Source organism: Rhincodon typus, chromosome 47 (assembly GCF_021869965.1).
Source record: "Rhincodon typus isolate 14 chromosome 47, sRhiTyp1.1, whole genome shotgun sequence".
NCBI classification, from domain to species: domain Eukaryota; kingdom Metazoa; phylum Chordata; class Chondrichthyes; order Orectolobiformes; family Rhincodontidae; genus Rhincodon; species Rhincodon typus.
In genome coordinates this window covers 7064207-7082719 of record NC_063378.1, presented here as the reverse complement: position 1 = coordinate 7082719, position 18513 = coordinate 7064207, and the positions used below count along the sequence as shown (strand labels likewise).

General features: G+C 47.1%; 1 long non-coding RNA gene across 1 annotated transcript; it reads left to right on the top strand.

Moving 5' to 3' along the window:
• Positions 1-8429: 8429 nt before the first annotated feature.
• LOC125487955 lies at positions 8430-15281 on the top strand. The gene is made up of 3 exons (XR_007266169.1): positions 8430-8526; positions 14182-14247; positions 15169-15281. It is a non-coding gene; the product is annotated as an uncharacterized LOC125487955 (long non-coding RNA).
• The last annotated feature ends 3232 nt before the right edge of the window (positions 15282-18513 follow it).

Below are 18513 nucleotides of genomic sequence, written 5' to 3'. Positions count from 1 at the left end.
AATTCCTCCTCCACTCCCCGTGGGAGCGAGTCCCATATTCCCACCACTCCTCCTCCCCACACTCCCTGTGTGAGTCCCACACTCCCTCCAGTTCTACATTCCCCGCCCCCAGTATTCCCTGTGGGACCCAGTCCCACATTCCCCTCTGCACCCTGTGGGAGTGAGCCCCGTATTCCAACCCCCTCCCCACTCCCTGTGTGAGTCCCACACTCCCTCCTCACTCCCTGTGGGAGTGAGTTCTACATTCCCCGCCCCCAGTATTCCCTGTGGGACCCAGTCCCAAATTCCTCCTCCACCCTCCATGGGAGTGAGTCCCATATTCCCACCACACCCCCCTCCCCGCACTTCCTGTGAGTCCCACGCTCCCTCCTCATTCCCTGTGGAATGAGTCTCACATTCCCCTCCACACCTTGTGGGAGTGAGTCCCATATTCCACCACCCCTCCCCACTCCCTGTGTGAGTCCCACACTCCCTCCTCACTCCCTATGGGAGTGAGTTCTACATTCCCCCCCGACCCCGTGCTCCCTGTGAGACCCAGTCCCACATTCCCCTCCACACCCTGTAGGAGTAAGTCCCACATTCCACCCCTCCTCCGCTCTCTCGGGGAAGACACTTGTCCTGAATTCCCCATTGGATTTATTTGGGCCATCTTCTATCATTGGCCTCTCATCCTGGTCTCCCACCCCCCACAATTGGAAACATCTTCTCCATGACTGTCCTACTGAAACCCCTCAGATTTATAAAGGCCTCATTTTGGTCTCCCATCAGCCACCTCTCTATCGGAAAAGAGACAGAATGTCTGCCCATTCGCTCTTCCCTGTCAATTTTGACCTCTGACCTCTGTCATCCTTGCTTACATCCTCCCATTTGCCTCTCTGTTATTTCCTTAATGTGGTGTGCCACTGGAAAAGCTAGAGATGGTTACCCCTGTCCAACTGCCCTTGACCTGAAGGCTTGATTGGCTATTTCCAAGGCTTGTTAGAGTCACCCACACCACTGTGGGTCTGGAGTCACACATAGACCAGACCAGGTAGGGACAGCAGATTTCCCTCCCTAAAGGGCATTAGTGAACCAGTTGGGCGTTTACAACAATCGATGATAGTTTCACAATCACAGGGATGAAATTTATCTCATTGGTTCTCATTGAATGACCTTATCTTCAACCATCTACAGTGCCTTCCCCATGTTTACATAATTATGCATTTTTTTGTATGCTTTATGTCAATGTATAACTACAACTTGATATAATTATAACTTCACTGTTTTGTTACAATTTACAGAGGATCCAATTCAGTCATGGTCCATGATTTGTGACAACATGTTAGTTTTTGAGAGCCTTCCCCCAGAACCAATCAGAATCACAGAATTGTAACCGAGCTAATGGTCCATTCCCTGGCCTTCTCCCCGTAACCCCGCACTTTTCAGATACCCCCTCTACAGAATTCCCTGGAACCACCCTTCCAGGCTATGCCTGAGTCACTCGCTGCCCCCATAACATTTTTGGTTGGGGGGGGGGTGCTGTCACTTTCTTGACCAATCTCCCTGAACATCTCTGTCGCCTCATGTCCTTGAACCCTTCGCGAATGGGAACAGTTTCTCCCTGTCCACACTGTCCTGACCCCTCCCTCCCTCCTCATGAGCTCGAATGCCTCGACCTGATCTGCTCTCCACTTTCTCTCCTCCATTTGACCGTCAGGCGTGGGAGCAGAAGTAGGCTGTTCGGCCCATCGAGTCCCCTCCTCCTTTCACGGCTGATCCGCCAACCCTCAAATCCACTTTCCTGTCTTTTTCCTCACTGATTTAAAACCTGTCCTTGAATATACTTAACAACCCAGCTGCGACAGCCTTCTGTGATGAAGAATTCCACAGATTCACTGAACCCAAGAGAAGAAATTCCTCCTCTTAATGGGCGACCTCTTATTCTGAGATGATACCCTCTGGAACTAAACTCTCCCACAAGGAGAAACAACCTCTCCACATCTCTCCTGTCAAGTCCCCTCTGAATCAAAAGGTGATCTTTCAAAACTTCAATGAGTACAGGCCCAACCAACTCAACCTCTCCTCATAATACCATCCCCTCCGTACTTAATGAACCTTCCCTGGACCTCACCCCATTTTTACACTCCATTTCCTTTGATTTAGAGGCCGTCGTTCCATTGGCTATTTTTTTTATCGCCACTAGCTTTTTGCCAATCCTGGATCATGACTCCCAAATCCCTGTCTGCTGCAGACTTTCCTGGTGACATAGAATCCCTACGGAGTGCGGAGGTAGGCCATTTGGCCCATCGAGTCCACACTGATCCTCTGAAGAGCATCCCACCCCATCCCTGTAATTCCCACCGCTAATCCACCCAGCCTGCACACTATGGGACAATTTAGCACGGCCAATCACATCTTTGGACATTGGGAGGAAACTGGAGGAAACCCACGCAGACACGGGGAGAACGTGCAAACTCCACACAGGCAGTTGCCTGAGGGTGGGATCGAACCTGGGTCCCTGGCGCCGTGAGGCAGCAGTACTAACCCCTGAACGACCATGCCAGTCTTAAGTCTGGGATGAGTCTGGGCGGGATGCTCTTTGTGGGGGGCGGCGGTGGTATGGATTCCACGGATTCTCTGAGGGGGAGGATTTGTTTTTGACCAGCGAGTTGTTGTTGTAATCTAGGACGTGCTGCCCGTATCGGAGCTGATTCAAGAGGAAGTTTCAAAAGGAGGGGTTGAGTCAGGGGAAATACTGGATGGGGATATATTTTCCGGGGCAGTTGGTGGGGGGTGGGGTGGGGTTGTGTGTGTGAGTGGGTCTAATCAGAGAGATCTTAAGAGAAGGAGGGAGGGCTCAATGGGCCGAAGGGCCTCCCACCCCCTGTGGGAAGCCTCCGCGATCATTAAACCCTCTTGGGCCTGTTGTCGTTGATGACGGTGGCTTTGTCGTTGTCATTGTAAATGCTGTGTGTGTATGTTCCTGACTTCAGATTGTTTCCGTTGGAATGCCATGATATTTTTTAAAATAAAAAACAACCACAGAAAACAAACGTTTGTGCGGAAATGCTCTTTTTATCATCCGAATGTGCGTCCTTATCGAACATTTCGCCCACGGTCTGGCAGTCAGTGAGGTTAAATGCGTTAGGTGCAGAAGGAAGCCATTCAGCCCGTCGATACTTCCCCGTCCCCTCCTTCGCCCCCATTCAGTCCATCTTCCGGCTCAATTCCACGCTTCCGAATTGTGAATTCCAAAGATTCCGAGGACCACCCTGTGGTCAGGTGGCCAGCAGCGGATATGGCCGCGAGAGTGGTCAAGAGTTACAATGAAGAACGCTGGCAACTTTGGTCAAACTAGTTTAAACACTGACCTCGGTTAAAAATGCAGCCAGGACATTTTGGACTTAACAAAAAAAAACTGAAAGAACTGTGGATGCTGTAAATCAGAAACAGAAGTTGCTGGTAAAGCTCAGCAGGTCTGGTAGCATCTATGGAGAGAAATTGGGTCAAGTGACCCTTCCTCATGTTGTTAACTTGTTCTGTAAGCTGTGGCCTGCAGCTTCCTGTGTCAACTCCAATAAAGGAGCTTTTATGGCGGTCAGTTAGACATAATGGCACCTTATTGCCATATGTGGACCACAGTAAATGACTGTTTACGACTTGGTGTAAACATTTGGGTGTTTTCGACAAGTCATTGGTTGGGTTCGAGCGTTGTGATCAGGTTTGGCCAATTCATAGGCTGAGTGCCAGAGAATTAGAATCAGAATCAGAATTAGAATCCCTACAGTGTGGAAACAGGCCCTTCGGCCCAACAAATCCACACCAAACCTCAGAGCATCCCACCCAGATCCATCCCCCTATGACCCACCTAACATGCACCCTCTACCTCCCTGAACACTACGGGCAATTTAGCATGGCCAATCCGCCTAACCTGCACATCTTCGGACTGTGGGAGGAAACCAGAGCACCCAGAGGAAACCCACGCAGACACGGGGAGAATGTGCAAACTCCACACAGACAGTCGCCCGAGGCTGGAAACGAACCCAGGTTCCTGGCACTGTGAGGCAGCAGTGCTAGGATGAGCATACTTTGAGGTAAAAGTTAGCAGGACAAAAGGTTTTGAGGGAGTGACCATTGGAGACCAATATTTGACGGGCACATGCCCTGAAGTCTTCACAGAAGATAAATCTTCAGAGAAGACAAAAAAATCCCCATAATGCAAGATCTACACCATGGGCAAAATTGGCCACTTCACTCGATTCGGGGTAGAATTCGTTTTGAGCCAAACTTATGCAGTTAAATTTTCAGGTTAAACGTGGATTAGGTTAAAATGAGGTAAAGTGAAGTTAAATGATGTGAGTTAAAGCTGGATGAAGTAAAAGGTAAATGTTGCAACAATTTATGTTGAATGTTGATTGCTAAAGAGTTAAATAAAGAAGGGTTTGTTTGATTAAAGTCTGAGTTGCCTCCCTTTTTTTGTCTGTCACTCAAGGGAAGAATTCCTGGGTAAAAGGTTGGAGTACGCTTTTCACTATCTGAGTGACAATATTTCTCTTCATCTCCATCCAAAATGGCCTACTGCTTATCCTGAGACAGTGGCCTGGTCATGGTTCAGACTCTTCTGGGAGGGGAATGGTGGACTTCAGGAGGGAATAGCCGATCAGCCTTGACCGTAAGAATTTTAATTATTTCCTAGATTCATACAGTGCAGAACAGGTCCTTCAGCACCGACATAAGAGTGCTATAATCCCAATTTGTCCCATATCCTCGCATCTTATGATATTTGAAGTGCTTATCCAAATTTTTTTTAAAGGTTGTAAGGTTTCCAGCCTCCACCAGCTTCCCAGGCAGTGCATTCCAGATTCCACCACCCGCTGGTGAAAACGGTTTTTTCCAAAATCCCCTTCCAATCTCCTGCCCCCTACCCTAAAACTATGCTCTCTTGTGATTGATCCCTGAACCAAGGGGAACATTTCCTTTCTATTTGCCCTGTCCATACCCATCATAATCTTATACACCTCAATCATGTCCCCCCTCAGTCTTCTCTGCTCTAGAGAAAACAATCCAAGCCTGTCTAGTCTCTCCTCATAGCTCATCCCCCATCCTCCTAAACTACAAGAAATTGTACACAGTTCTGCTCAATCACTCTCCAGAGGAGAATCCTCTCAAACTTGGAGTCAATTCCTTAGATAAAGAGACCAAACAACAGACCACTTGAGGTGTGATCTTACCAAAGCCCTGTATAAATGCAACAAGACTTCCTCACTTTTATGCTCACACACCTTCACAGTGGAGCCCTCTGTATTGCCTGTTTCATAGGCCCAATCTGCGGCTGCCACGGAGATGCCTCCATGTTTTCCTCTTACTCAGAGTCAATTAAGGTTGATTTGCATGTCAATTTAAGTTAAGGGACACCAAAGGCAAAATTTAGGGTTAGGAAGACAAATTGATGGAAATTGTCTGTGAAACTTCAGTCCCTGTGCTGGCCAGGTGGAATTGGCAAGATCTCTTGTCACACGCTCGGCTGGGGGAATCGTGGGTAGTCAGGCCAAATGATCACTTGGCTCTACGCCCCCCTCCACCTCCCAATGTCTGTCGGTAGATGCCCTGTTATGATTGGATGGCTGGACCTCAGAGATGTCTGACTGAGGTGAGGAAATTGGCAGTATTTGGGGCGGGATGGTGGCTCAGTGGTTAGCACTGCTGCCTCACAGAAACCAGGAACCCAGATTCAATTCCACCCTCGGGCGACTGTCTGTGTGGAGTTTGCACATTCTCCCCGTGTCTGCGTGGGTTTCCTCTGGGTGCTCCGGTTTCCTCTGGATGCTCCAGTTTCCTCCCACCGTCCAAAGATGTGCAGGCTAGGTGGATTGGCCATGCTAAATTGCCCATAGTGTTCAGGGATGTGTAGATTAGGTGGGTTATAGGGAGATGGGTCTGGATGGGATGCTCCAAGGGTTGGTGTGGACTTGTTGGTCTGAAGGGCCTGTTTCCACACTGTAGGGATTCTATGATCTATGAATATTTGCAACATGCTAATGTCAGGCAATGACTATTTCCATCAAGAGACAATCCTTGACATTCAATGGCATTACCATCACTGAATCCCTCACTATCAACATCCTGGTGATAACCATTGGCTAGAAACTCAACTGGAGTTGCCACACTTGATTTGATTTATTATTGCCACATGTACCTTGGTAGAGAGAAAAGTTTTGTTTTGCGTGCAGTACAGGCAGACCATACAATACAAAGTGCATCGGGGTAGTAGAGCGAGGAATACAATGTAAGGTGCACAAAGAGCGAGGTCAACATTAAATTTAAAATTTGAGAGGGTCATTCAGATGTCTAATAACAGTAGGGAAGAAGCTGTTCTTGAATCTGTTGGTACATGTGTGTAAGTTTTTGTATCTTCTGCCTGACAGAAGAGGTTGCAAGAGATTATAACTGGGCAGAGTCTTTGATGATGTTGGCTTCCTTCCTGAGGGAGTATGATGGAACGCTGGCTTGTCTGATGGTCTGGGCTGTGTTCACAACTTTCTGTAGTTTCTTACGTTCCTGGGAAGAGCAGTTGCCATAACAAGCCGTAATCCATCAAGATGGAATGCTTTCTACAGTGCATCTATTAAAAATTGATAAGAGTCTTTATGGTTATGCCAAATTTCCCTAGCCTCCTGAGGAAGTAGTTGTTGTACTTTCTTGAGCGTAGCATCAACATAGGAGGATCAGGACAGATTGTTGGTGATCATCATTCCTAGGAACTTGCCGCTCTCTTGACCCCCTCCACCTCAGCTCCGTTAATGCAGAGGGGCGTGCTTCCTTGATTTCTGAAGTCAATGACCAATGATCATAAGCACAGTGGCTACAAGAGCAGGTCAGAGGTTACCAATACAGTGGCAAGGAACTCACCTCCTGATGCCTCCTCATTCCCTGTCCACCATCTACAAGGCACAAGTCAGAAGTAGGATGGAATACTCCCCACTTGCCCCTGGATGGGGGCAGCCCCAACAACACTCAAGAAGCTCAACACCATCCAGGACAAAGCAGCCCCCGCTCGACTGGCACCACATCCACAAACGTCCCACTCCCTCCCCCACCGACGCTCAGTAGCAGCAGTGTGTACCATCTACAAGATGCGCTGCAGAGATTCACCAAAGATCCTCAGGCAGCACCTTCCAAACCCACAGCCACTTCCATTTAGAAGGACAAGGGGCAGCAGATACATGGGAACACCAGCCCCCTGCAAGCTCCTCTCCGAGCCACTCCCCATCCTGACTTGGAATTTGGCCTATTCCTTAGCTGTCAATGGGTCAAGATCCATCCCAAAGAGCATCGTACCTACACCCGTCTAAGGAGGTGGCTTATAATCTCTCCCACAAGTGGCACAAATAGATGGGCAATTGCCAGCAATTATCAAAGACTGCTGAAACAAAACCCTTAGCGATTTTATGGTGATGTGTGAGTAATGCTTTTAGAGAGACCAACTTGATACAATGCTGTCGATAGGCCTGGCTGGTTTTAAGACCACCTGCCTGGTGACCAGTTGGTCCCTCACTGTGAATGGGTGCTGCAGGGATTGTAACATGTTTCCCCTCTCCTCCAGCCCCTCAAGTCCACTGCTGTCTTTGAGTTCCAGATAAGCCTACAACTGAGGATTCGTAGAACCCCTAACAGCATGGAAGCAGGCCATTCAGCCCATTTCGACCCTTTGAAGAGCATCTCACCCAGACCCACCCCCACCTAACCTATCCCTGTAACCCTGCATTTCTCATGGCCAATCCACTCAACCTGCGCATCTTTGGACTCTGGGAGGAAACCAGAGGAAACCCACACAGACACAGGGAGAATGTGCAAACTCCACACGGACAGTCGCCCGAGGGTCGAATCAAACCCAGGTCTGGGGCACTGTGAGGCAGCGGTGCTAACCACTGAGCCACCGTGCCGCCTGATTATTTGGATAGAAATGGGCGCGGGGATAGATCTGGTGACTGGCTGTTGGCGGTGATACTCATCTGAAGAGCTGGGGCAGGCACGATGGGCCGAACAGCTTCTGCCTGCACGGTAACAGTTCTGTGCTGTATTGTCGATCATGGAGTAACACCATTGTCTAACTCATTAAATTTCGCCTTTACGATGACTTTATTTTCTCTGGGTGTTCCCTGTTTAAAAAAAACCCCCTCTGTTTTGGGGGGAGGGGTATTTTGCCATTCCCCTTTCTTCAAGATAACCGTCTCCCTCATGTTCAGGGCATTTATTTCCAAAGGACCAGGAACTTTTGTCTTTCACTCTGGGAGGAAAGTAAGTGTGCTCAGATGATATTGGGAGGGAGGGGTGGGTAGTGAGCTCTCTGTCTCTGGGTGAGGGGGAAGAGTGTGGGATTGGACAATGAGGAAGGTGGTGGCAGGGGGAACAATCTGATCGAGGCGGAACTATAGTTTCCAACCCCCGCACTCCAGCCGGACGGCTCTGAGGCTGACACTGTTTGCTCGGGGCGGGTCCGCCGCTGTCAGTTCTCCGGGCGGAAGAGGCCGAGGGCAGGTGAGGCAGGTAGGTATTGACTGCAGGATCCAGCGCTGCTAGTTATACTAGTTACAGGGAACTAGTTATAGCTAAATGGAACATCTAGTTATAGGAAAAGGCCAGTAATACTGGTTCAAATGTACTGTACTAATAATTACAGTGTACATAACCAGCCCTGCTAGTTATACTAGTTATACTAGTTATAGGGAACACCTAGCTATAGGGAAAGACTGGTTATATGGAATGGGTAGTTATGCTAGTCAGAGTGTACAGTGTCCCTAGTTAAAGTGTCTACACCAGCACTGCTAATTATACTAGTTATAGTGAATGGCTGATTATGCTAGTTATAGGGACCAGCTAGTTATAAGGAAGAAGGGTCATTTTCTGAAGAAGGGTCTAGACCCGAAACGTCAGCCTTCCTGCTCCTCTGATGCTGCCTGACCTGCTGTGTTCATCCAGCTCTACACCTTGTTATCTCAGATTCTCCAGCATCTGCAGTTCCTACTATCTAGCTATATGGAACTGCTGGTTTTACTAGTTTGAATGTACTTTACTATCAGTTAAAATGGATACCAGCTCTGCTAGTGGTACTCTTTACGTAGAACACAGAACATTACAGCGCAGTACAGGCCCTTCGGCCCGCGATGTTGTGCCGACCTGTGAAACCAATCTGAAGCCCATCTAACCTAAACTATTCCATTATCATCCATATGTTTATCCAATGACCATTTAAATGCCCTTAAAGTTGGCGAGTCTACTACTTTTGCAGGCAGGGCATTCCACGCCCTTACTACTCTCTGAGTAAAGAACCTACCTCTGACATCTGTCCTATATCTATCACCCCTCAATTTAAAGCTATGTCCCCTCGTGCTAGCCATCACCATCCGAGGAAAAAGGGTCCCACTGTCCACCCTATCTAATCCTCTGATCATCTTGTATGTCTCTATCAAGTCACCTCTTAACCTTCTTCTCTCTAATGAAAACAGCCTCAAGTCCCTCAGCCTTTCCTCATAAGACCTTTATAGGGAATGACTGGTTATGTTATTTATAGAAATGGCTAGCTATATGAAACTGCCAGTTGTACTAGTTTGACTGTACTGTGCTATTAATTAAAATGTATACACCACTGTTGGTTAAACTATTATAGGGATTTGCTAGTTACAATAGTTTACTGTATCCCTTTTAAATGTATACACTTATTACTGCTAGTTGCGTTAGTTAGTGGGTGGTACTCCTAGTTAAAATGTATACAATGGCACTGCTAGTTATAGGTTACAGCTTTCTTAGACTGGTTCTAGGGTATTGTGTTCCTGGTTATAATAGAGCCAAAATATTGCATGCCTCTGGTTATACCTGTTGAACAATACTACGCTCTTGTTAAACTATCTTTACGATACTGTGATTTTGTTAGTTATACTATTTCTAGGGTACTGCATTCAGTTAGTCATCTTAGTGCTAGGACTGATACACTTAATAGTAAGGCCCTGAGGAGTGTTGCTGAACAAAGAGACCTTGGAGTACAGGTTCATAGTTCCTTGAAAGTGGAGTCACAGGTAGATAGGAGAGTGAAGAAGGTGTTTGGTATATTTGCCTTTGGTTAGTGCATTGAGTATAGGAGTTGGGAGGTCATATTGCTGCTGTACAGCACATTCGTTAGGCCACTTTTGGAATATTGCATTCAATTCTGGTCTCCCTGCTGTAGGAAGGATGTTGTGAAACTTGAAAGGGTTCAGAAAAGATTTACAAGGATGTTGCCAGGGCTGGAGGGTTTGAGCTATAGAACATTTAAAAAGCATCTGGATGGGTATATGAATAGGAAGGGTTTAGAGGGATATGGGCCAAATGCTGGCAGATGGGACTAGCTTGATTTGGGATACCTGGTCGGCATGGACAAGTTGGACCGAAGAGTCTGTTTCTATGCTGTACAACTCTATGACTGTATAGTGCTCTGTCCAGATCCTGCTGTAGTTCTCCTAGTTAAGCTAGTTGTAGAATGCCCCTCTTACAGTTAGACTAGTTGCGGATACTGTGCTCCTTCTCTATGTATTAATCCCGTGGTAACAGGCTCTTGATTGTTATATTAGTTTTAGGGCACTGTTCTTGCCAGTTATTCTTGTTCTGCGATAATGCACAGTTGGTGGTTATACTACGATCGTGCTAGTTAGATTCGTTCCAGGAGTATGCTGTTGAAGTGATAATTGCTGTTGCTGGTACTACAGGGCAAATGGTTGTAAATGTCTGAGGTAATGAACTCATTGTAAATGTTGCCACTCAGCACAATGGACTGACACAGCACAGGAAGAGGCCGGTGCTAATTTTGAAAGATTAATTCAAATAGTATCAGTTCCCCATCCCCACCCTGGTCATTTCCCCATCCTGACATTACCCGTATGGCTCTGCAAATCTTTCTCCTTCATGTACTTCTCCAGTTCCCCTTTTGCAAGTACCTGTTGAATCTGTGCCTGCTGTCCTTTCAAGCATCACGTTTCAGATCACGACAGCTTGCTGTGCCAAAAGTAAATTCTCCTTGAACTCCCATTTAAATCTCCTCCCTATCTTTCTCGGCTCTAAGGAAAAGGATCTCAGCTGCTCCCAGTCTCTCCACATGAACTCATCCCTGAGACATCCAATACGTTCTCCTCCTCAGCCCTCTCTGGGGCCTCAACATGCTTCCTAAAGTGAGGGACAGAATGGAATGGGTCACTATAGTCTAGCTGGTGCCTAAGAACACAGACTAGTACTGCACTGGAGCAGGCCCCTTGGCCAGGCATATGGCTACAGAAAGGCTGCAATTTGAAACTTTTGACTTTATTTCTTATTCCCTACTTTATACTGAGAAGAACTGTAGTGTTGAACTTTTAACTTATTTCTTTCTTTTTCTACTTTTTACCTGAGAGTTTGTCCCGAGGTACCTTGTACCTAAGCTGGTGACACTAAAGTTTTCACTACTCCTGTATCCCTGTACTTGAGTGTGCGTGACAATGAAACCTAATTCTAATATCTGTCAAGATGCCTCTTAAATGTTGCTATTGTATCTGCCTCCAGCACCACCTCTGGCAGTGCATTCCAGGCACTTAGCACCCTAAACGTGAATAATCTAGTTTAAAAACAAACACCCCGATACTAAGATAAAAGTCCTCAGTGGCAGGGTTTCCCAAAGTGGGGTTGCGAGCTGCAGTTTTGAAATCCTGACAGAAGTGGTTGCTGTGGAACTGTGACCGAGGTACAACAGGCAGTGCTTCTACTGTAAGAGCCCAGGCTTTTTGCTAAAAATTTCCCCTTGAGAAGCATTGGGTCCCATTCCTTTTGATTTGAATTGTCGTTGGGAGATTTGAGAATTAAAACAGTTTCTTTTATTAAATGACTTCCCACCTCCTTTTATTCCCTTAATTCCATCTCTCTTCCTTACTCTTTTTCCATTCGATTGAATGAAATAAACTTGAATTCGATATTTGAATTGGCACTTCCTGGTTCATAGTTCGTGTGTCTCGGTAAGGGTGGATATAGTGTCCATATTTGGAATGATGCTCCATCCAGGGTCTAACCAGTGATTAGATGTAGAAATTTACAAGCTTGATGGCCACTCAGATTGAAAGTTGAGGTATTCTTTTTGGGATTAATTTCATTGTTTTGACCGTTCCTCCGATTCTGACCTCTTGCGCATCCCCCAGTTAGCTTCACCAGTGGTAGCTGTGCCTTCAGTTGCCTGCGGCCCTGAGCTGTGTAATTCCCTCCCTAAATCACTCCATCTCTCTCCCTCTCGCGCTCTCTCTCTCTCTGTCTCTCTCTCTCTCTCTCTCTCCCTCCCTTCCCCCCTCCCTTCCCCTTCTTCCACCTCTCTCTCTCCCCCTCAAGACCACAAGGAATATGAACAGGATAGGCCGTTTGCCCTTTGCAATTGCACTGCCGTTCAATAACATCGTGGCTAGCCTGACATTCCTCACATCTACCTTCCTGCCTTTTCCCCGTAATCCTGGATTCCCTGACTGATCAAGAATCTACCTCAGCCTTATATATACACACGGGCTTTGCTCCCACAGCTCTCTGTGGCAAGGTGTTCCAAAAGCTCATAACCCTCTGAGAGAAGAAATTCCTCTCTATCTCAGTTCTAATTGGTGCCCCTTTATTCTGAGACTGTGCCCTCTGGACCTAGACTCTGCCATGAGGGGAAACGTTCTCTCAGCGTTTACCCTGTCAAGCTCTTTAAGAATCCGATATGTTTCAGTGAGATCACCTCCCATTCTTCTAAACCCCAGTGTGTAGAATCCCAACCTGTTTAAACTTTGCCGATCAGGCAATCCCTCCATCCCAGGGACAATCCTAGTGAAACTTCTCTGAATTGCCTCCTATGAAATGACATCTCCTGTTAAATAAGGGACCAAAGCTGCTCCCAGTACACCAGATGTGGTCTGACCAGCACCTTGTACAGTTGCAGTCGGAGGTCCCTACTCTTATACTCCAACCCCCTCGAAATAAGGGCCAGCATTCCATTAATCTTAAGCATTAAAAAAAACAAAGTGCTGCAGAAGCTGGAAATCGGAAACACCAACAGAAGCCTTCCCGATTCCCTGCTGTCCCTGTGTGCCACCTTACTGTGTAACGTGCATGAGTTCCCCCAAGTCCCTTTGTACAGCAGCTTTCTGCAGTTTCTCTCCATTTAAATAAATACTGTGTATTCTTTTATTCTCATGTCCAAAATGAACAACTTCACATTTTTCCCACTCTATTTGCGAACTTTTTTGCCCACTCACTGAAACATAATTGATATCTCGCTGCGTCCCTCTGGCCTTTCCACCTATTTTTGTGTCATGCGCAAATTCGGCTAAAGTACATTCACTTACTTCCTCCAAGTCATTAATATATATTGTCAACAGTTGCAGATCCAGTGCTGAAATACTGGTCACAGGTTGCCAAGCTGAAAAAAGAATCCCTTATCGAAATAGAATGGAGACAGTCAGAGGCCAGAATGGCCTCAGCCTGTAGATGGCAGTGCTGTTTTCTTTTAAGTCAATCTCAGAGACCTGCAAGTGTTGATCACTGTTAAAGAAACCAGGGATGGTCCTCAACAAAATTATATTGGGGTCATACAGGATTTTGTTGAGGCCTCTTCTGGAGTACTGTGTCCAGTTCTGGTCCCCCTGTTTTGGAACGATATTATTAAGCTGGAGAGGTTTCAGAAGAGATTGACCGCAATGTCGCCAGGAACGGAGGGTTTGAGTTATAAGGAGAGGCTCGGACCGTTTTTCACTGGAGCGTAGGAGGTTGAGGGGTGACCTTACAGCAGTTTATAAAATCATGAGGGATATAGATAAGGTCTTTTCCCTAGGATGGGGGATTTCAAGACCGGGGGCATATTTTTAAGATGAAAGGAGAAAGATTTAACAAAAAATATGAGGGGCGACTTTCCTTTACACAAAGTGGGTTCACGTGTGGAATGAGCTTCCTGAGGAAACGGTTAATGTGGGTACGGTTACAACGTTTAAAAGACATTTGGATCAGTACACGAAGAGGAAAGGTTTGGAGGGACATAGGCCAGGAGCAGGCAGGTGGGACTGGTTTCGTTCGGGATTGTGGTCGGCACGGACTGGTTGGACCGAAGGGTCTGTTTCCATGCTGTATGACCCTGTAAGGTAATGTACAAGAAAGTACTGATGCTAATGTCCTCTTTGTGAATCATTCCAGTAGGCACAAAGTGAGTTGCTGCTTCCAGGTTTAGAAAGATTTGCCACATGTCCAGGTAATATAGTGGTAAGCAGATATTGATAAATTTTCTTTTTTAAAAAAATACGTGCTTGATCCAGCAATGCAAGTCCTTGTAATTTTTGCCTTTGCCTGTTGCTTAAATAAGATTATTGGACGATTCTGATGTAACATAGCTTTGAATCACTGAGTATAATTTTTACAAAGCCCATATCAGGATACCTCAGCACAGGCATTCATCATGTGGTTGAGGGCAGTGGGATGTACTATTCGGCTAATGGGGCGCACTCAATTGTTAGAGGAGCAAATTTTGCAGTTGAACATCATTCGCTTGTTACTTAAAATACACAGAAGGCGAGGAAGAACAGGCAACTATGTGATGTTTCCCTGTTTTCCTCGGAGCAGAGAAGGTTGGGGGGGTGGAATTTGATTTGAGGTACTCATGAGGGTGAGGGGCTTTTGATGGAGTTGATGAGGAGTTACAGTCTCCAGGGGCAGGAGGGTGGGGGCACCAGAGGGACACGGATTGAGGGGGGGGGGGGGTGGTAGGGAGAGGCGGGGAAGTTGTTTTTTGACACTAGAAGATGTTGTGATTTGGGACGTACGCCCTGGAAGGGTGGTGTGAGACGATTTGACAAAATCTTTCAAAAGTGGGGGTTAATCCGACGAATGCTGAATGGTTGGGGCGGGGGCAAGTTTGCATGAACCTGTGTGTGGGGAGGAACAGTGGGGAGGTGGGGGGGGGGGGGGGGAGGGGAGAGTGTGGGACTAATCAGAGAGATCTTTCGAAGGGCCAGAATGGGCAGGACAGGCTCCTTTAGCCCAGCCTTTGCAGCTGGGTTTCCAGTGAGGTAGCAGTACATTGCAGGCACCATCCTTTGAGCCATCAGTGTCACATTGAGCTGGGGGGGGTGATGGGGAGGTTAGGGGGTCTCTCAGCAAGTCTGTAACCGGTGCTTGTCTCTGCAGGATGGGCGTGAAGGACTGGTAAGACAGGAAACATGCAGAAAACACCAATCATCCTCGCCAAGCCTCCTGCGGAGAGGGTAAGGAATGCGTTCCCTTACACGCACAGAGAGAGGAGCTGATTGCGAACAGACTGACTTTGCTGTGTTGCCATTAGTTCCCGCTGTGTTGTCAGCAGGGTGGGGGTTAACTTCAGTACAGTGCCCACCCTTGGGTCACTGTGTTTCAGGACTGGACACTACAGCTCAAGAAGGAAAGTGCTTTCACCTTTCGCCACTAAGCCACAGCCAATGTGAAGTGTTGCACCATAGGGAACGGGGAAGCCAATGGGGTGCACAGCAAGATCCCGCATGTGATAACTGTTTTCCCTTCCCGCTTCTTCCACCTTTGTTATTTCTTTGAACTCGTTCTTTCATGGACTCGCTGGGAAGAGAGACATTTATTAATTGCCCCTTGAGAAGGTGGGGGTGAGCTGCCTTTTTGCAGTCCCCATGCGCTGTGGGTTGATTCACAATGCACTTAGGGAGGGAATTTCAGGATTTTGACCCAGCAACACTGAAGGAACGATGACATATTTCCAAGTCAGAATGGGGAGTGGCTCGGAGGGGAACTTGCAGAGGGTGGTGTTCCCCTGTACCTGCTGCCCTTGTTCTTCTCAATGGAAGTGGTCGTGGGTTTGGAAGGTGCTGTCTGAGGGTCTTTGGTGAATTTCTGTGGCACGTCTTGTAGATGGTACACACTGCTGCTACTCAGCGTCGGTGGTGGAGGGAGTGGGATGTTTGTGGATGTGGTGCCAATCAAGCGGAGGCTGCTTTGTGGTGGATGGTGTCGAGCTTCTTGAGTAATGTTAGAGCTGCACCCATCCGGGAAAATGGGGAGTGTTCCATCGTCTTGTGTAAGACCTGACTATTATTTAACTGGAGAAAGGCTGCAGGAAGCTAAAAAACAAAGGGATTTGGGAGTCTCATCCATGAATCACAAAAAGCTAGGAATCAAATGCAGGAAAGGCAAATGGAATGTTGGCGTTTATCTCCAAGGGAATGGAGTACAAAAGCAACACAGTCTTTTAGAAAGTATTCAAGGCACTGGTCAGAGAACAGCTGAAATACTGTGAAGTGTATTGCGTCCCTTATCCAAGTATAAGGTATACTGGCATTGGAGGCAGTCACACCATAGAGTCATAGAGCTGTACAGCTCAGAAACAGACCCTTCGGCCCAACTCCTCCATGCTAACCTGGTATCCTAAATTAATCTAGTCCCATTTGCCAGCATTTGGCCCATATCCCTCCAAACCCTTCCTATTCATATACCCATCCAGATGCCTTCTAAATGTTGTAATTGTACCAGCCTCCTCCACTTCCTCTGGCAGCTCATTCCATACACACACCACCCTCTGTGTGAAAAAATTGCCCCTTAGGTCCCTTTTAAATCTTTTCCCCCTCACTTTAAACCTATGCCCCTCTAGTTTTGAACTTCCCCCTCCTGGGGAAAATATCTTGTCTATTCACCCTATCCATGACCCTCATGATTTTATAAACCACCCCTCAGCCTCCAACATTCTGGGGAAAATAGCCCCAGCGTATTCAGCCTCTCCCTGTAGCTCAAACCCTCCAACCCTGGCAACATCTTTGTAAATCTTTTCTGAACCCTTTCAAGTTTCACAACATCCTTCCTTTGGAGGGAGACCAGAATTGTACGCAGTATTCCAAAAGTGGTCTAACTAATGTCCTGTACAGCCGCAACATGACCTCCAACTCCTATACTCAATGCACTGACCAATAAAGGCAAACATATCAAACACCTTCTTCACTATCCTGTCTACACTCCAAGGTCTCTTTGTTCAGCAACACTCCCTACGACCTTACCATTAAGTGTATAAGTCCTGCCTTGATTTGCCTTTCCAAAATGCAGCACCTCACATTTATTTAATTTAAACTCCATCTGCCATTCCTCGGCCCATTGGCCCATCTGTTCAAGATCCCATTGTACTGTGAGGTAACCTCCTTCACTGTCCATTCCACCTCCAATTTTGGTGTCATCTGCAAACTTCCAAACCATTCCACCCATGTTCACATCTAAATCATTTATATCAAAAATGAAAAGCAGTGGACCCAGCACCCATCCTTGTGGCACAGGCCTTTAGTCTGAAAACCAACCTTCCACCACCAGCCTTTGTCTCCAACCTTCGAGCCAGTTCTGTATCCAAATGGCTAGTTCTCGTGTACTCCATGTGATCTAACCTTGTCGAACGCCTTACTGACATCCATCGCTCCTCCCTCATCAATCCTCTTCGTTACATCTTCAAAAAACTCAGTCAAGTTAGTGAGATACGATTTCCCAAGCACAAAGCCATGTTGACCATCCCTACTCAGTCCTTGCCTTTCCAAAAAAAGTGTAAGTCCTGTCCCTCAGGATTCCCTCCAACAATTTGCCCACCACCGCTGTCAGGCGCACCGATCTGTAGTTCCCTGGTTTATCCTTATCATCTTTCTTAAATAATGGCACCACGTTAACCACCCTCCAGTCTCCCGGCACCTCACCTGTGACTATTAATGATACAAATATCTCAGCAAGGGACCCAGCAATCACTTCCCTAGCTTTCCATAGAGTTCTAGGGTACACCTGATCAGGCCCCAGGGATTTATTCACCTTTATGCGTTTTAAGCCGTCCACCGCCTCCTCTGTAATATGGACATTTTTCAAGATGTTGCTAATTATTGCTCCATGTTCTGTACCGTCCACATCCTTCTCCACAGAAACACTGATGTAAAATCGTTTAGTATCTCCCCCCATGTTGCACACATAGGCAGCCTTGCTGATCTTAAAGAGGCCCTATTCTCTCCCTAGTTACCCTCTTGCCCTTAAAAATAGGGAGGGTCTGTCTTACGAGGATGGGTTGAGTACTTTCGCCCTGTACTCACTGGAAAAAGAGAAGAATGAAAGTTGACCTTATTAAAACGTACAAGATACTTCAGGGACTTGAGATGCGGGTAGGTTACTTCCCCTTGTGGGACAGTCTAAGACCGCAGGAGAGGGGGGAAATAATCTCAGAGTGTGAGGGGTCGCCTTTTTAAGGCAGAGATGGGGAGAAATTTCGTCTCAGAGCATGGAGAACGTGTGGAGTTCTGGGTCTGGGTCATTGCGTATATTCAAGGCTGAGACAGGGTAAGGGGAATCCAGGGTTGTTGGAGGATGAAAGGCAGGAAAGCGGAGTTGAGGATTATCGGAACGGCCACGATCCTATTGAAGGGCAGAGCGGACTCGACGGGCCGAATGGTGAACCTGCGCTGCAGCATCTTGTGGATGGCGGACAGGGTTTTGGGATTTGGGAAATGAGTTGCCTGCCAC